General features: G+C 40.1%; 1 protein-coding gene and 1 long non-coding RNA gene across 3 annotated transcripts in view; one reads left to right on the top strand and one right to left on the bottom strand.

Moving 5' to 3' along the window:
* The window catches only part of ACTN4 (actinin alpha 4), an 86,296-nt gene that overhangs the window by 70,703 nt on the left and 489 nt on the right, over positions 1–15,104 (bottom strand). The window lies entirely within an intron of this gene.
* Positions 14,898–15,104, top strand: part of LOC115073136 — a 32,325-nt gene continuing 32,118 nt past the window's right edge. Inside the window, exon 1 of the long non-coding RNA XR_003851937.1 lies at positions 14,898–15,004. This is a non-coding gene — a long non-coding RNA (uncharacterized LOC115073136). The remainder of the gene's footprint in view (positions 15,005–15,104) is intronic.

Raw genomic sequence — 15,104 nt, 5'->3', positions numbered from 1 at the left:
GTATGCAGGGAGTATGTTATGACAGATTGTGCGCGCGACGTGGGTGCATGTGTGGCTAGTAGAGATGTGAATCGAAACCAGAATCGGTTCGGATTTCAGTTCCGATTCACATCTCTAGTGGATAGGATGCGGCGTCGGTGGGAGAATGTGAGTATGTAAGGGAAGAGCATTAAATAGTTTGCAGTCGTGTGAGTAGGGCTGTGAGGGTTGTGTGTGGTGCTGTGAGGGGGTAAGTAGCTAGGGGGTGCAGAGCACTGCAAATGGGTTACAGGAACGTGCAGGTGTGAGGTGTGGGGGTATAAATGGTCTGAGGGGTTGAGTATGTGGTGTGATGAATGGGGGGTGGGGTCAAGTGTTATGACAGGGTTTCTAGTACTGTATGTGGTGTAGGTTGGGATGAGAGTATATTTTTGTGGTATGAGGGGGCTAAGTTGCTAGGGTTGTGGAAGTAGGTCTATGGAGGAGGGGCAGAATATTGTAACTGGGTATGGCGCTGTGAGGGGGCAGGTGGCAACTGGATTTTCAGGAATGTGTGAAGGGGTGAGTGGGGAGGGGCAGGGTGCATTGTGTCGATGACTATGGATGGGGATGTGTGCGATGGTATATTTTTCTGATATGAGGGGCTGAGTTGCCAGAGAGGGAAAGTAGGTTTGCAGGGGGGGGGGGGGATGATACAGACTGTGTTGTGGGTGGTGTATGGTAGCGGTGGTGTCAGCAGGGTAGTATTGCAAGTGGCTTTCTGGTGGTATGAAGGGCTATGGGGAGGTTGTGTGTGGGTGGGGGTTTAAGGTCAGGAATCTCAGGATATGTTTCTGTGGCAAGTGGATGGTGTCAAGTGGTGTGAGTGGGTGTTCAAAAGGGCAAATAGTGTTGGGTGAGAACAGAGGCATGTTTGTTGGGGGGGGTGTAAAGGGGGAGTCCAACAGTATGGATGCTTCTCATTGTATACCCCACTTTCTCATCCTTCTGTAGACTTCCTGACCCTTTCTTCCTTCTCCCTCCAGCACAGGCTCTGCACTTGTCTTTGCCACCCCCTTTACCTTCTTCCTCCTCCTGACTGACCATGGAAGCAGCTACCTGGGGCTCAATTTAGACTCCTCTGCCTGCTGCTCACCACCTCCATTCAGTCACTGAATCAGAAGATGTTGTAAAGCCCTGGTAGGAGTTTGGAGGTTCTCTCTGCCTGCTTGTCATCTATTTTCATTTTTTAATTGAAATTTTCCACTTTTTTCAGGCACTTCAAAGTGCCTATAGGAAGGTCCTTGTCCTCAATGGAGTGCGAAGTATTGTGCCCAAGGTCACAAGGTGCAGCAATGAGATTTGAACCCGGATACCCTGATTCGGAGCCCAGTGCTAACTACTAGGCTACTCCCCTACTCCTGCCAGCCATCAGCTCCTATGGGTGCATGAAACCACAGTAGCCTGCATGTACCTCCTGTCTAGCCATCTATGCTGGTCTCCTCCACTCAGTATTTGTTTCTCCTGCAGGGGCCCTTTCTTCCACACTATGTGTCAATCCGTATGTGCGTTCCAACGCACAGAAGCCCAACTGTGCTGAAATGATTATCTAGAGCTCCTAATATTCTTATATTAGAGAGAGATGAGCAGGATGGAAGGGATAAACAAGGGGATACTCATGAAACTAACATCAGATTTGCTATGAGCCATACAAAATACTGTGTCACTCATTGCACAATTAAGCTGGGGAACCTTGCCAGAGGACATGGTCAAGGTGACTAGCATAATGGGTTTATGAAAGGTTTGCACAAGTTCCTGGAGAAAAGTCCATGAAACATTATAATCAAGAAAGCTATTGCTATCCCTGGGAATTAGCAACAAGAAAATTTTACTTTGAGATCTGCCAAGTACTTATGACCCAGACGGGCCACTATCGGAGCCCAGATGCAGGGCTCAATCCCTGGAGCCTGATTCAGAATTGCATTTCTTATGTTCTTATTTCACTAAATTAAATCAAACGATCAAAGGCCTCTATCCTGTATCTCAACCCCCAATGTGTAGTGCTCCCTTTGATTTCTGCACCCTAAAATGCACGTCTTTACACTTACTGTATCACAGCATAGCTGCCAAGCATCTGACCATGCCCTGAGCTTTTTTGTTTTAATTTGGAATTAAAACAGTTGATACTTATCCATACCATACCCTTTTGTTTTAAATAAACTGGAATATGTTTGCATAATTTTAAATATTTCAGATTTATGAAGCTTCAAGTGGATACCTGCAAAACTTATGGCTAGATTGGCATGATCAAGCAAAGATGAACCAAGCTGTGTTTGGGAAAGAGTGTCACATTGAGGTAGGACTAGACTCTTCTCAGACTCAGGAAAACAGTTCTGTTGGAATAATTCAAGGCCCTTCTTCCAATGGCATTCCCTTTCCTCATATGCTTCCTCTGGACCTCCCCAACCACACCCCTCCAACTCTTGGGACTTCTGCCACCCTTCCTCCACCTCCTTTTCACCCTAAAGCTTCAGAATTGCCTCAGCTTAGGTGCAAAGGTATTTCCTGCTCACCTGGGTCAAAACCTAGGGCAGCACCAGGCTGCTTGGTTCCTGGAAATGACTGTTCAATGCTTGATCCCATGGACTGCACAAGTCAGCACGGCAGAAGGAGAGACCTGGCAGCACTGCTGAAAATGGGTTATAATGAAGCATGATCAGCCAGTACTTAGTGAGCACATGCACTCAACTCCCTGCACTTGTTACTCTTCCCTTCAGTGCATGGTACCTCTTTCAAAAGGAAATGTCCAGGAGAATGGAAAGGAAAGCTGCTGTGGGAACCGGGAGCACCTATTCTTGCTCTAGCATCACGCTAATACCTGGTCCAGGACTTGGAACACAGCAGCAGCCATTCCAAAAACTCTCATGTTGCAATGCATTATGTCCAACCCAGCACTGTGGTCTTGAGTAGTTCTGCAGTATTTTTATGCTCACAGACACACATGCACTATGTTGTTTTCAACTACCAGCACTTTGGTAGCCAGTAGCCATCTTCTGTGCACTGATTGAGAAATATTGGGAACTATTTTGACAAATCTATTGTTTGACAGTCTCTATGACAACAGCAAATGTCCTACAATGGTGTCTACACAACCCCAAGTTTCTTTGAATATACTACTGCTGGAGTGCACATTCCCAAATTCATATAAATTAACCAAGTTTTTTTTTTTGGGGGGGGGGGGGGGGATTTTACATATGGAACAGTCTTAAAGACAAACAAGTGCTTTATCATATGGTGACGTGTGAAACCATCAGAAAAGCAATATTCATCCACTGCACCAGCAAGTAAATCCTGGGTCTAGTTTGCATCTTCAGGCTATTCTCAACTGCCTATCCTCTGCAAGCTGCAGAACTAGCTTCAAAATCTCCACAACATAAAAATCAAAGGCCTAATAAGGCAAAAGAATGAAGAGAATCTCAGTGTATGACCCTTGCCTACCAGAGAATCTGCGGCAGCAAACAAATACAAAGCAGACATCACAGCACAGAGGAAGATGCCTGAATTAGCATAAGTTCCAAAGTGAGAAGTGTGCCAACAGCTGGTCCCAGATCCAGAAAATGCCAGGCCAAATGAAGTAGGCAGCCACACATTTATACCAAATTGAAATTTCAAACTGATAAGTCCTATAGTCCAGTGTTTACCAGTAAAGAGGAGGATGGATCAGCTGAAGTACAGCTTAAACATGCACAAGTGTTAGAAACATCTGGAGATGTAGGTGTATACTGGATTATTTGAACATATCCTTTAAAGAAATTGCTTTCCTTGGTTATGAGAATAAAAAATTGCTTTAAATGTCCACCCGCAGTCTCAACCAGATGTATTTCCAAAAACAAAGAATTTTCCAAAACTGATTTTGAGTAGGTACCTAATCATTTAAACATGTTTAGATTTTACATAAATTTGCAGACGTATAAGCACAGCAATATACTTCTTTTATCTTGATATGGAATATCAAAGTCAGCATTTCACAGGCTTCTTCCATTACCACAGATTCGAGTTTTTGCATCACAGGCTGAAGTTCACCAAAATACTTATCAGTTTTGAAGGGCTTTAGAACAAATATGAGAACAGAGACCCTTACTTTTCCTTCTAATGTTGTACCTATAACAGATGAAAAGAATCTGGCTATGGCAGCATTTCCCCAACCAGTGGATCTTGGCACACTGGTGTGCCTTCAGACCTGGTCAGGTGCGTCACAGAAAAGTTACCACCTGATGCTCAGATCTAAGCCAGCACCTGGGCTCTGCCCTCTGCATCTCACAGCAACAAGAGTCATCAGCGCTGACGCTTAAAACATGTAGGAGCTCCTTTCTGCAAACATGTATAATCATGCATGCCTTTTCTTTCCTACCTATAGTATTAGCCCTGGAATGTGGTAATCAGTGGGCAGCATGTAAAGCAGGAATAGCCAGGTGCCACTTTGTGTGGTACACAGTGCACAAAGTACTTTATCTTCCCACTACTGAACTCCCTCCTTTGAGTTATTCCAGCCTTTACCTTATCTCCAGGATGAGTGAAATAGGGAGAGCATGCACTGAGCACCGGATGTGACTCAGAGTATGGGGATCAGCAGCAGTGGAGGAGTGCTGGAAGCTATGTGCGGCAGCCAACTAACCAAGCTAGCTGCCTGCATGAGGAGTTCGTTGGTATTTCCACACACTCTCTCCCTTCGTTTTAAGGTTTGCAAGAGAAAGTGGTGTAGCTTTCAGTGCTTGCACAGCTTTTCTGACCATACGAGTCCTCTCCATGACCACACTGCCTGCCCAGTGGAGGCTAACATGCCATACAAATTGTTAATGTAGATGTGCCCTCTGCTTGAAAAGGCTGGGAAACACTGGAAGGCAGCAAATATAGTCATACAAAGTATTCACAGGGACTAATTCCACCCACCAAGTAAAGATGAAGTTAAAATAACTTTGTTCCTTAAAAAGCATAAACTTGGGGGGAAAAAAATGAGATCATGTCAGGACCTATTCACCTATATTCAACACCAAAGCATCCTTGTCAAACAATTAGATGCACAAGTCAGATAGTTACTTCCTTCAGTGTTTATCAACCACTTTACGAAAGACTGCCCAAAGCAGTTCATACCACAGAGTGCAATAGCATATGGGACAACTACAGAGAATCTGAGGGAGAGGAGGAGCTATGAAGCTCAGCAGGAGATGTGGATAGGCCAAATGGTCACTCTCTGTTGCTGTGTTCTATATAAATTAACAAAAACATTGCAAATGTACTGATTTTGTTTATTTTTACAGTATAAGTGATTAAAATTAAAAAAATGTAACCCATCTAGGCAGTTAAGATAAAATATCCATAATAAAACTGACAATACAAAAAAAATAAATCAGCTTTGCTTCTCCATTTTTCATAAGGTTCAAACATACATTGGAATATAACCCAGTTATACTTCAAGGGACTGCATTTATAGGCCAAAAACTTGTACAAGTATGTCTAGTTTCTTGTTAAAAGTTTTAAATGATTGCTATGCTATTACTTCTTCAGGAAGGGTATTCCACTACACAGGACCAGTCAGTCATTGAAAACCTTTACGAGACTGTTAAAATGAACAATCTGCAGAAAGGGGGCACATCTAGAATTTTATCCCACAGTGATGTGGAGGGCTCATACAGATTGAACACATGTTCAGGCAAGCTGGAGAACTACTGCTCAAAACTTTATGGATCAATGATAAAAAGCATGGAATTTTATCCATGCTGCTACTGGCAAGCTCAGTGTAATGGGTTCCTTCAGAGGAGTGCCATCAAAATCTGAGAGGCTGCATTTTGAACTACTTGCAAAGCTTTTAATGTAGATGCAGGGAGCCAAAGATTAAACATTTTATTTATATTTTTCTTTCCAGGCACTTCAAAGCAGATTTTCAGGTACTGTAGGTATTTCCCTGTCCCCAGTAGGCTCACAATTTAAGCTTGTACTTGAGGCATTGGAGAGTTAAGTGACTTGCCCAATGTCACAAGGAGCAGCAGGATTTGAACCATGGTTCACAGCCCACTGTTCTAACCACTAGGCAATGCTTCCATCTAAACCAGTCAAGATGAGTGCTTGAAAAACAATGCAAAAATCATCCATGAAAAGAAATGGTTTTAAATATTAAAAAAAAAAAAAATCTAATTTGAAACATAATTGCACACCACTGTAGGAGGAGGAGATGAGCTATTTCTACCAAGCTACCAGCAAAGATCTGGAAGATTAATACCACCAACATCCTGCTGCTTTCTGAAAGAGAGTTTAGTCTTATGCTTTACAATATTCATAGACCACAGCTATAAAGACAGGAAGAACTTTAGACACTTGACAGTTTCTGAAGAAATCCAGATCTATATATGCCCAAGCATATCAGAATTTACATCACTGTTTCCACAAATAAAACTGCACTATGGTATAACTTAAAATGAGCATGCCCAAAACAGCTAAAAATTCTTATAAATAGAATTTCAGCCTATAAATGGACTTAAGCAGCACCGGATCCACACCAACAGTGCAAAAGGACCTGCATATTAAACCAATATGAGAAACCTCTCTGTGCCAAGGCTCTCTGCACAAAAGCCTTTAAGATGCTTAAGATGCTAATAAGTCACAAGGCTTGAATAAGTACAAACTGTACTGTCTGAACCCCCTCTTAATCGTGTGTTATACCCTACATTTTTAGAACCTACACACAAAACATCTTTCATCTATGCCATCAGATCATAAAATGTGAATTTTTAATACCTCTTTTCTTTTAATCCTCAATAGTAACTCTCAAAAGGTCAAGCCATCCAAACAATTCTGAAACATACATGTATTTGTTTTGCATTTCTGAGGAGAAATTCAGTATATGTTCCTCTAAAATATGCTATTTAACACACAAAATAGGACAGTCAAATTTCAGCCTTGTTGCCAACATTTTCACTAAGTTTTAACATCTGTCTGATCATTCATGCAACTGATTCATTAATGGAAAATGGGACTAACTCCAAAAAGGGAAGGTATCAACTGAAAGTATCAAGACAGTCATTAATAGGAGGATTCCACTCCAAGAATGAGAAAAGCTGTTCCACCTGTCTTACAAACTCAGAGGAAGCCTCTGTTGCTAACATGTCCTTACACAGAAAAATGGCTTGACACAGTACCACCTTATAAAAGTTTTAAATGCAGCTGAAAGTTGAGGGTTGTTTTTTTTTTTTTTTTAATTTGTGGTTTTTTACCTGCTCAGCAGCTTTCATTGCTGCTCACTGCTGGGCTTGAGTACCAACAACCCTTTCAGTATCTAATCCCTCCCTTTCTTCAGCAGCTTTAATTTAAATTCATCAGTTGCAGCCAACGCTGTTCACCAAACACTTGAAAATAGCAAAAACTGTATGCAGAAAGACAAGGTAAGCAGATCATGTGGTAAATTTCTACTTAATGTACTGTCATGCAGTATCTCTTGGCCAAGTCACAGTTAAAAGTTCTGTAGTTACTAGGTACACATGTATATACTACTACTTGCTGATACCATGTGAAATTCCCCAGAGGCCCCCATTCACTCCCACTCCAACACTCTGACTCCCCCTAGCCTGATCCCAGCACTCTCCACCCCCCTCCCCAACACACTGTCTCCATCATAGACATTGGCCAAACCCCACTCCCAGCCTGAACCCAACACATTCATCTGTCCTCAGCCCCACTTCAACCTGATCTGAGCAATCTTGCTATTTTTCCCCTTATACATATCTGTTTCTGTCCAGTTGTGCAGCCTATTACTGACTCCACCTGCTTACAGCCTCTGTGTCCACTGCATGTATAGATAGACTCCTTAGCAAATGGCGTGCATGTGCATTAATGTGCAGCTCACCAACCCATGTCTGTATATATGTAAATTCTCCAGTGGACAGCAGTGTGTATAAACATTCTGATATGCACCCAATCAATTACCAGACATCCTCTGGTTGGCTAAACATTTCTCATGTATTCCATACATATAGCAAATATAAACTATCAGTGGGGGTCAAACATAAAAATCAAAATCTTGCCTGACAGAGGGAATAGTGGATAGACCCCATTGCTATGTTCATATACTACATGCATGAATGATATGAATGCAAGCACTCTTAAGATTTATAATGGTGGAAGTAGTTAGACAGGAATGTATTTACTTAAAAAAAAAAAAAGAAAGACTTTAGAACTCAAATACCTTCTACAAAACACTGCATGAGAAAGGGGAGCCTAATTTTTCTATCAATGAAAAGAAAATTACATACTGTTGCAGCTTTGAAGCTAAAATCCATAAGGAAACCTACAGACCAATGCCTCAATTAAGAGATCCAAAGGACATGAGGATAAATTATTTTATCAGTGATCCTTGCGCTTTGCCTTCAAGGGCTTAGCCATGACTCAAACCATTTATAGACTTGGTGCACTAGAATCAATCTGTGAATTGTAGCAATTGCTTTTGTGATAATTGATGAGTCAATTTTCTAATAGTTAACAGTATAAATTATAAAGGTAAAAGCAGCTATAAATTTGCCAATATATATACTATAGCATTCCATAGGATTTACTGCTACACGACTTCAACCTAGAACTATACAGGGTAATACAACAAAATGAGAGAAGTCAAGCCTTACAAAGTCCACCCAAGCAGAAAAATGAACAGTGCACATGGATGAACACTGTTACATTTCATAAGCATTTATTCTGACGATTGATACAAATAAGAACTGAAGAAACAGCCCTCAAACACTGTATCCACTTATCTTTACAGTGCTGTGCTAAGGCTAGATACAATGTGTGCTCAGTTTATGCATGTTTCTAGGAAGCAGGCAGTGCTGCTATGAAGACCTGTATCATGCTGTACATTACAGAGGTCAAATTTAGCTGTGGCTGAAAGCCACCCCTTGTCTGAAATGGGCCATTGTTACGTGTAGCCTTCCTTTAAGAACCCACAATTTCTTGTGGGCCACTAAAATACAATGCCTCAGCTACCTAGCAGCAGCTAGAAAGAGGTTTAGCCAAAATCCAAGCTCCACAGCCCTAGTTAGTATAAACAAGTCCTTAAATTGAATATATGCTCTCACTGCATAGTAAACCAGTAAAATAAAAGAACCACACTCACCTGGCTGCCAGAATATTCTGACTACTGCATGTGTCCTAAATATATTTCCAACCCTGTAGATAACTGACTCAAATCACAGGAAAATCTATTGTCAAGCAACTGAATATTTGGGAAATAATTTAACTATGAAGGACTATGACATTTAAATCTGAAGAGAGATAATGGTATCAAAACTGCCTTAATTACCATCACCACCCTTGCAAAGTCCTATTATATATTAAATTTTTAACAGGAGGAAGACCACCACCTAAAGATTTTTGCAATTCTGGATGCTATACAAATCAACTGGAATTCAACCAGAATGTTTATTAATGAATAACTTAGCAGTAATCCATTCCTTTACCCAAGTGAAATTATTAGCAAGTAAAATGGTCAGTGCATAGCCTGGGGTGCAAAGGTCGAGGTACAGACTCTCTTTTAATGACCTCTCATTCACTAGCAGAAGCATTGTGAATCCAGTTTTGAATTCTCTTAATTTATTCTAGCAGACTCCACATCCAACCAAACTGGACAAGGTTAAGCTTTATACTTAAAACACATTACGTGCCATCTTCCATATGAAGGTTGGCAAATATGGTGCATCAACTCTTTATATGCTCTGCGTTCCCTTTTGTTACACCCATGTTTCCAAAATAATCACTAATACACCATAAAAAGATATAGGCTGTTTTTAAATTGTACAGTCAAATATCAGCATGTTTCAATCCAAGACAGAACTACCTCACAACTAAAAAAATTCAGATGTACATCAAGTACAAAGTATACTGAAAAGGCAAATTCATTAAGATTGCCCAAACCATCTCAACAAGTCAGCTAAATATGCACAAAATTGTATGCAATTACCAGCATAAAGCACTAAGTGGTTCAAACCACTCAGTATTGAACCACATCCAAGCGTAAATGCAAATAGATGATTAGCTTTTTGACAGAGCCTGAGCAGTACAAGAGTTTCTTGGTACATACTACACCAAGAAAAAAAATTATTTACACAAAAAGTCTAAGAAGCTTACAGTATAGGTAAAAATTGTATAAAAAGTGGAAACTTACCACCTTAAAAAATAATCCCTTTGTAGTTCAAGGACAGATACAGTAACTACCCCATCGCAAGAGGCAGCATAAAGACTATAGGGGTGTTAAAATCCACTGAAACGTGCTACATTGTTAGCCTTAAACCCCTGAAGATAGTTAGTACTGATACATTATACCTGTTCAGAAACCCTTCCATGAATCAAGATAACACTACAGACCAAAACCTGTACAGCAAAAGTTGGAGGGGGGGGGGGGGGTTAGTATAGACAGTAAAAAAAAAAAAAAAATTCTCTTAAAAAGGGAAAAGTTTAAATTTGAGGCACTGTATTTTAATAGTGGGCCATTATGGTAAAACAACATCCATTTCTGGCAGCATTATGCTTCCTTTTTTACAGAAACATGCAAAAGAGGCAGGCAGATTTTTCCCCATTAAGAAGTCACATAGCTGGGATTCCAACATAGAAACTCCAGAGACTGGATGCATACCAGCAAAAAACCACAGATAGATTTAGACTTGTACACAGACACCCACACCTACTGAGCAAAAAAGAAAACATCTTCATGTACTCAATGGCTCATTTATACACAAATTACATACATCTTTATTACTCTGGCCATCATTTAAATCTATACAATATAGGCAATTCAAAGTCATTAACATCATACAGGTGTTTTCTTCTTTTAATACAAGCTTAAAGAAGGTGCAAGAGCATGGACAGAAAACTAACAGGGCACTATACTGGAAATAAAGCAGACATGGCTCTGCAATGCAAAGGCCATGCAATACCCTATGTTAGTGATCACATAAGTGCCTTAAATGTACTGAATTCAGCACAAATACTATTTATAAAGGGATAAAGAACTCACCTGCTCCTTAATACCAAAATGTTTTAGCGTGGACCATATACTTTCAAAACCAAACACTCATCTGCAGAAATGCACACATTATGATTAGCTGCAAACAATACACCTATACTACCATTAGCCTAAGAACCCCAAACACTAAAGCCGGTACAATCTCTGTAATGTACCAATTAAAGCCAAACTTAGAAGTGCTGCATGTCACGGTACGATTCTGTGTCGATACCATATCACATCCAAAGTAATAGTACTAAATACTATTCAAATTAATCTATTTCACAGTTCTTACTCCTCTCTGGTCTCATTCATAACTTTGTTTTTGTCCAAATTTGTAAGTTTAATTTTTCAAAATTGAAAAGAAAATACATTTCTTAAATGTTCAAAATTTTAAAATCTTGTCATACTGTCTTCAAGGACGTAAATTTAAGGGGGAAAAAATAGGCAACAGTGAAAATTTTCAGACAAAGCAAAGAATTCTATAGCCTGGTTTGTTAAAAACTTTTTGCCCTTCCCCTTCCTCCTCCTGCAGCAGTGCTTCCTTTCAGCCTTGATCCCCCCCAACTACAGCAGTTCTTCCACTAGGCCCTAAAGCTGAGATGCTCTACTGGCATCCATGTTTCTTCCAGCTCTGCTATCTCTGTATGTTTATTATGGTACTTGTACAGAGTTCTGATGCAGACTACTCCTATTAGGATTTACGAATAAATATGTACGTTGCTAAATAGCAGCAATAAATCAAACACGTATTTCACGTCAAGAAACACTGCAAAACACTAGTCTTCATCTTAAACCACTGAATAAGGCAAAACATTTTAAAGATTCAGCACTGTAAACATCTGGCAGCATACCTCAATAAAAACTGAATCCCCTCTGAATGAAAATGCACAAAACAGGATTGCAGATTGGGACTGTAAGGTCCAGTCTTCCCATTTCAATTTCTATTACAATGGCAGAGGACACCCCCCCCCCCCCCAACTAGCTTTCCCCTTACTGCAGCTAAAGATTGTGAACTTATCCCAAGTCTTGACCAGCATTACTATTTGGCCTCTACCATATCTACCAGTTCTGATATGTCCGAGTCTACCCACTTTAACCCCATAGAAGCAAATGCATGCTTGAAATCATATTTATATCATAAAACAACCATAAATCCCAGCAAATTCAGATTTTATTCTCACTGTATGTCCTAATCACCTTTTAAACATTCTACAGAAGTTAATTTAACAAGAGCTTAGACTGGTTTGGATTTATAATACAATCTTAAAGTTTTCCAAGAGTGGCCTAGGGAGTAGTCTTGGAATAAGTTTAGTTGAAAAAAATTTTTTTTTTGTTTTAATTAGAAGGGTTAAAAAGTAAGTGTTGACACACTCAGGGCACACCCTGACAGCACGGGTTTTGAAAGCTATTTTGTAATGTGGACAGGGCCTTACATTCCAAGGACAAAGGTTTCAAGGGGAAGAGCTTTTTCTCAGCTCACAGGGAGGGGGAACTGAATGGAGAAGAGGAAGGATCACTGATTTGCTGCCAAGTCTCAAATACTCAGACAAGCTGTGGAAATGTGGTTTGCTTAAGTGAATGGCTGTAACTGTTCTGGAAACATTCAGTCTTACCCTAAAGGGAGAATGAGTCTCTATACAGCATCCATCTCCACACACTATGAATATGCCAATTTCTTCAGATTGTGTTTTCTATTTACAAATGTATCTGAAATCTCTTTACATGTTTTTGTTGCAATACATTTTATAGGACCAGAACAATGCATTCACAGGTTATGCAGAAAAAGCTTTAGAGTGACTTCAGATGTCACCAGAAAAGTAACTGCAAAGCTCTTTTAAGAAGAAAATGTGCTCAGTCCATGTCTAATAAACTGTCGTTGCAAAAGTCCGTTAGCAAAAGACAATTTAAAGGCTGCCTGCCACCTAGACTCATGAGTTGGGGGAGGCCACAGAACAAGACTACGCAAACTATAAATTACACCATTTAAAAAAAAATGATTTTATGTAATGCTAATTAATTTGGCTATAATGGAGATGTCATCATGCATATTTACTGTCTCATACTGAAAGCCTTCGCAAAAAAAACAAAAAAAAAACTGATCTTACTCTACCATCTCTCCCAGATCAATTCAGCTGACCAGGAAAACATGTACTTTGTTTCATACATTAACTTAAGATCACATGTACAAGTAATAAAACAAACCAAGTAGAGAGATCACACATCAAGCCAGGATCTAGACATACAAAAACCATTTGTAAAAATAAAAAAGTTATGAAAGGCTTTTGGTGTTGTAATGTAACAATACAAAGTAAATATTATAAAATCCTATTTTTCAGAGGGTAATGGGGTAGAGTACAATACCATCCTTGCAATAATGAATGCTGCATTTCAACATAGATTTTTAAGATTTTAAACTGCTTATTTCTCTCAATAAAAAAAAATCTTTTTCCTAAGACTATTGCATCAGCAGGCCAATAAAATTCATGCAAAAACAGACCTTCCTGTGAAGTTAGTTTGTACAATACTGTTGTGCAAATCCCATGCATTTTCTAACATCAAAAGTTTGGGCAACTATCAAGAATATTTTAATATTCTGAAATAAAAGATAATTGGGTAGAGGGAAAATATTGACATATTAACCTATAAAGATCACTTGCAAGCTTCCACAGATCTCATTGGTTCCTGTGGAAGGGGCCACAGGTTTAAACTACCTAACTTGCTATTCAGCTGGAATCTCTCCTCTTATTAGGCTGGGACCAGAAAAAGTAAGTGAGCTCAGCATTACACACAGTTTTAGTCCAGATTTAACAATTTAATATACAAAACATACACACACACAAACATGAGAAACAATGTGCACAAAAACTAGCTTTCCTCCAAGCAAATCCCATGTTAATCAAGGGATTCGCTGTTACTATTCCCCAAGGCATAGAGGTGCCTTTAATTCGTGTTTCCGTAACATTGGAAACTTCTTACTACTTCTGACTAGGAGCTAAATTAACTCTGACTGGAGCTAGGTGTTATTCTATGAAGCTAAATCAGGAGTTCAACACAAGCTTCTTACATCTAATTATATCGGGCTCTCTATTTGCAGATAGAGAGAAGGTTCCCTGGGATTTCACAAAACTGATGGTGAAAAATGCTTTTAAAGCACATCATCTTTTTGCAATTATGTGAAATTTAGTCATCACAGTTCAAAGGAACCTTCCAGAGTTAGGGACACAAGAAACTTACACAGCATATCCTTATTGCTTATGTTCAGTTTCAATGACATATGCCAGGATTGTTTCCTCAACACCCCTCCTCCCCGAAAAGAGCAGACTAAGATCACAGCCTGGATTTTAGACAGAGCAGAAACACTTTACTCCATGAACATCAACTTGAGTAACTTGTGCAAGTCAGTTATTGTACACATATAAAGCACTGCACGACCTGCACTGGGTAAAACGGTGAGAATTACCTCATTTCGAGTTCAGTGAAACCTAAATATAAACTCCCTTGTCAAATGGAGATAATCTAACCAATCTAAACTATAACAGCAGACACTTTTATTCTGCCACCCACTAGGCAATAAAAAAAATAAACAAAACTCTCCTTCAAGAAGTGGCAAATGCTAACAGGTTTTTGTTAGGCAGCGGAGCTGAACTACAAGCACGGTTATCCTCGACTGCCTCCCTCCATCCAATAACCTGAGCAAAATGTAGTTGTGATGAAAACATGCAGAAACAAAGTAAGATAAGCTAACTGTGAATTGGTTCCCGGCTGGGCCAGATCACAAGAAGCTCCGAGACGATACCCCAATACATCCTGAGCAGTATGGGGAGGGAACAGGTTAGGTATTCCCTAGCTGTGACCTGTTTTGCTCTACAGTAATTAAGTTATTCATTCGCAAGCTTTGAGTCCCGGGGTAGATCTCCCCCTCCCGAGCAATTCCTCAGAGCGCTGTGTCCCATCCACCCTGGAAAACATGACAAACTAAACTGGGACGTAATATACACCCAGGTAAGCGGGAATAAGATCCTCTGGCGGGAGGAGGGGAGGCTGGCAAAAGGAAGGAAGAGCCATGGGCTACAAGACATCCCGGAAATAGAGGCAAGCAGCT

Source organism: Rhinatrema bivittatum, chromosome 11, assembly GCF_901001135.1.
Source record: "Rhinatrema bivittatum chromosome 11, aRhiBiv1.1, whole genome shotgun sequence".
NCBI classification, from domain to species: domain Eukaryota; kingdom Metazoa; phylum Chordata; class Amphibia; order Gymnophiona; family Rhinatrematidae; genus Rhinatrema; species Rhinatrema bivittatum.
This window is presented reverse-complemented; position numbering and strand designations above follow the sequence as displayed.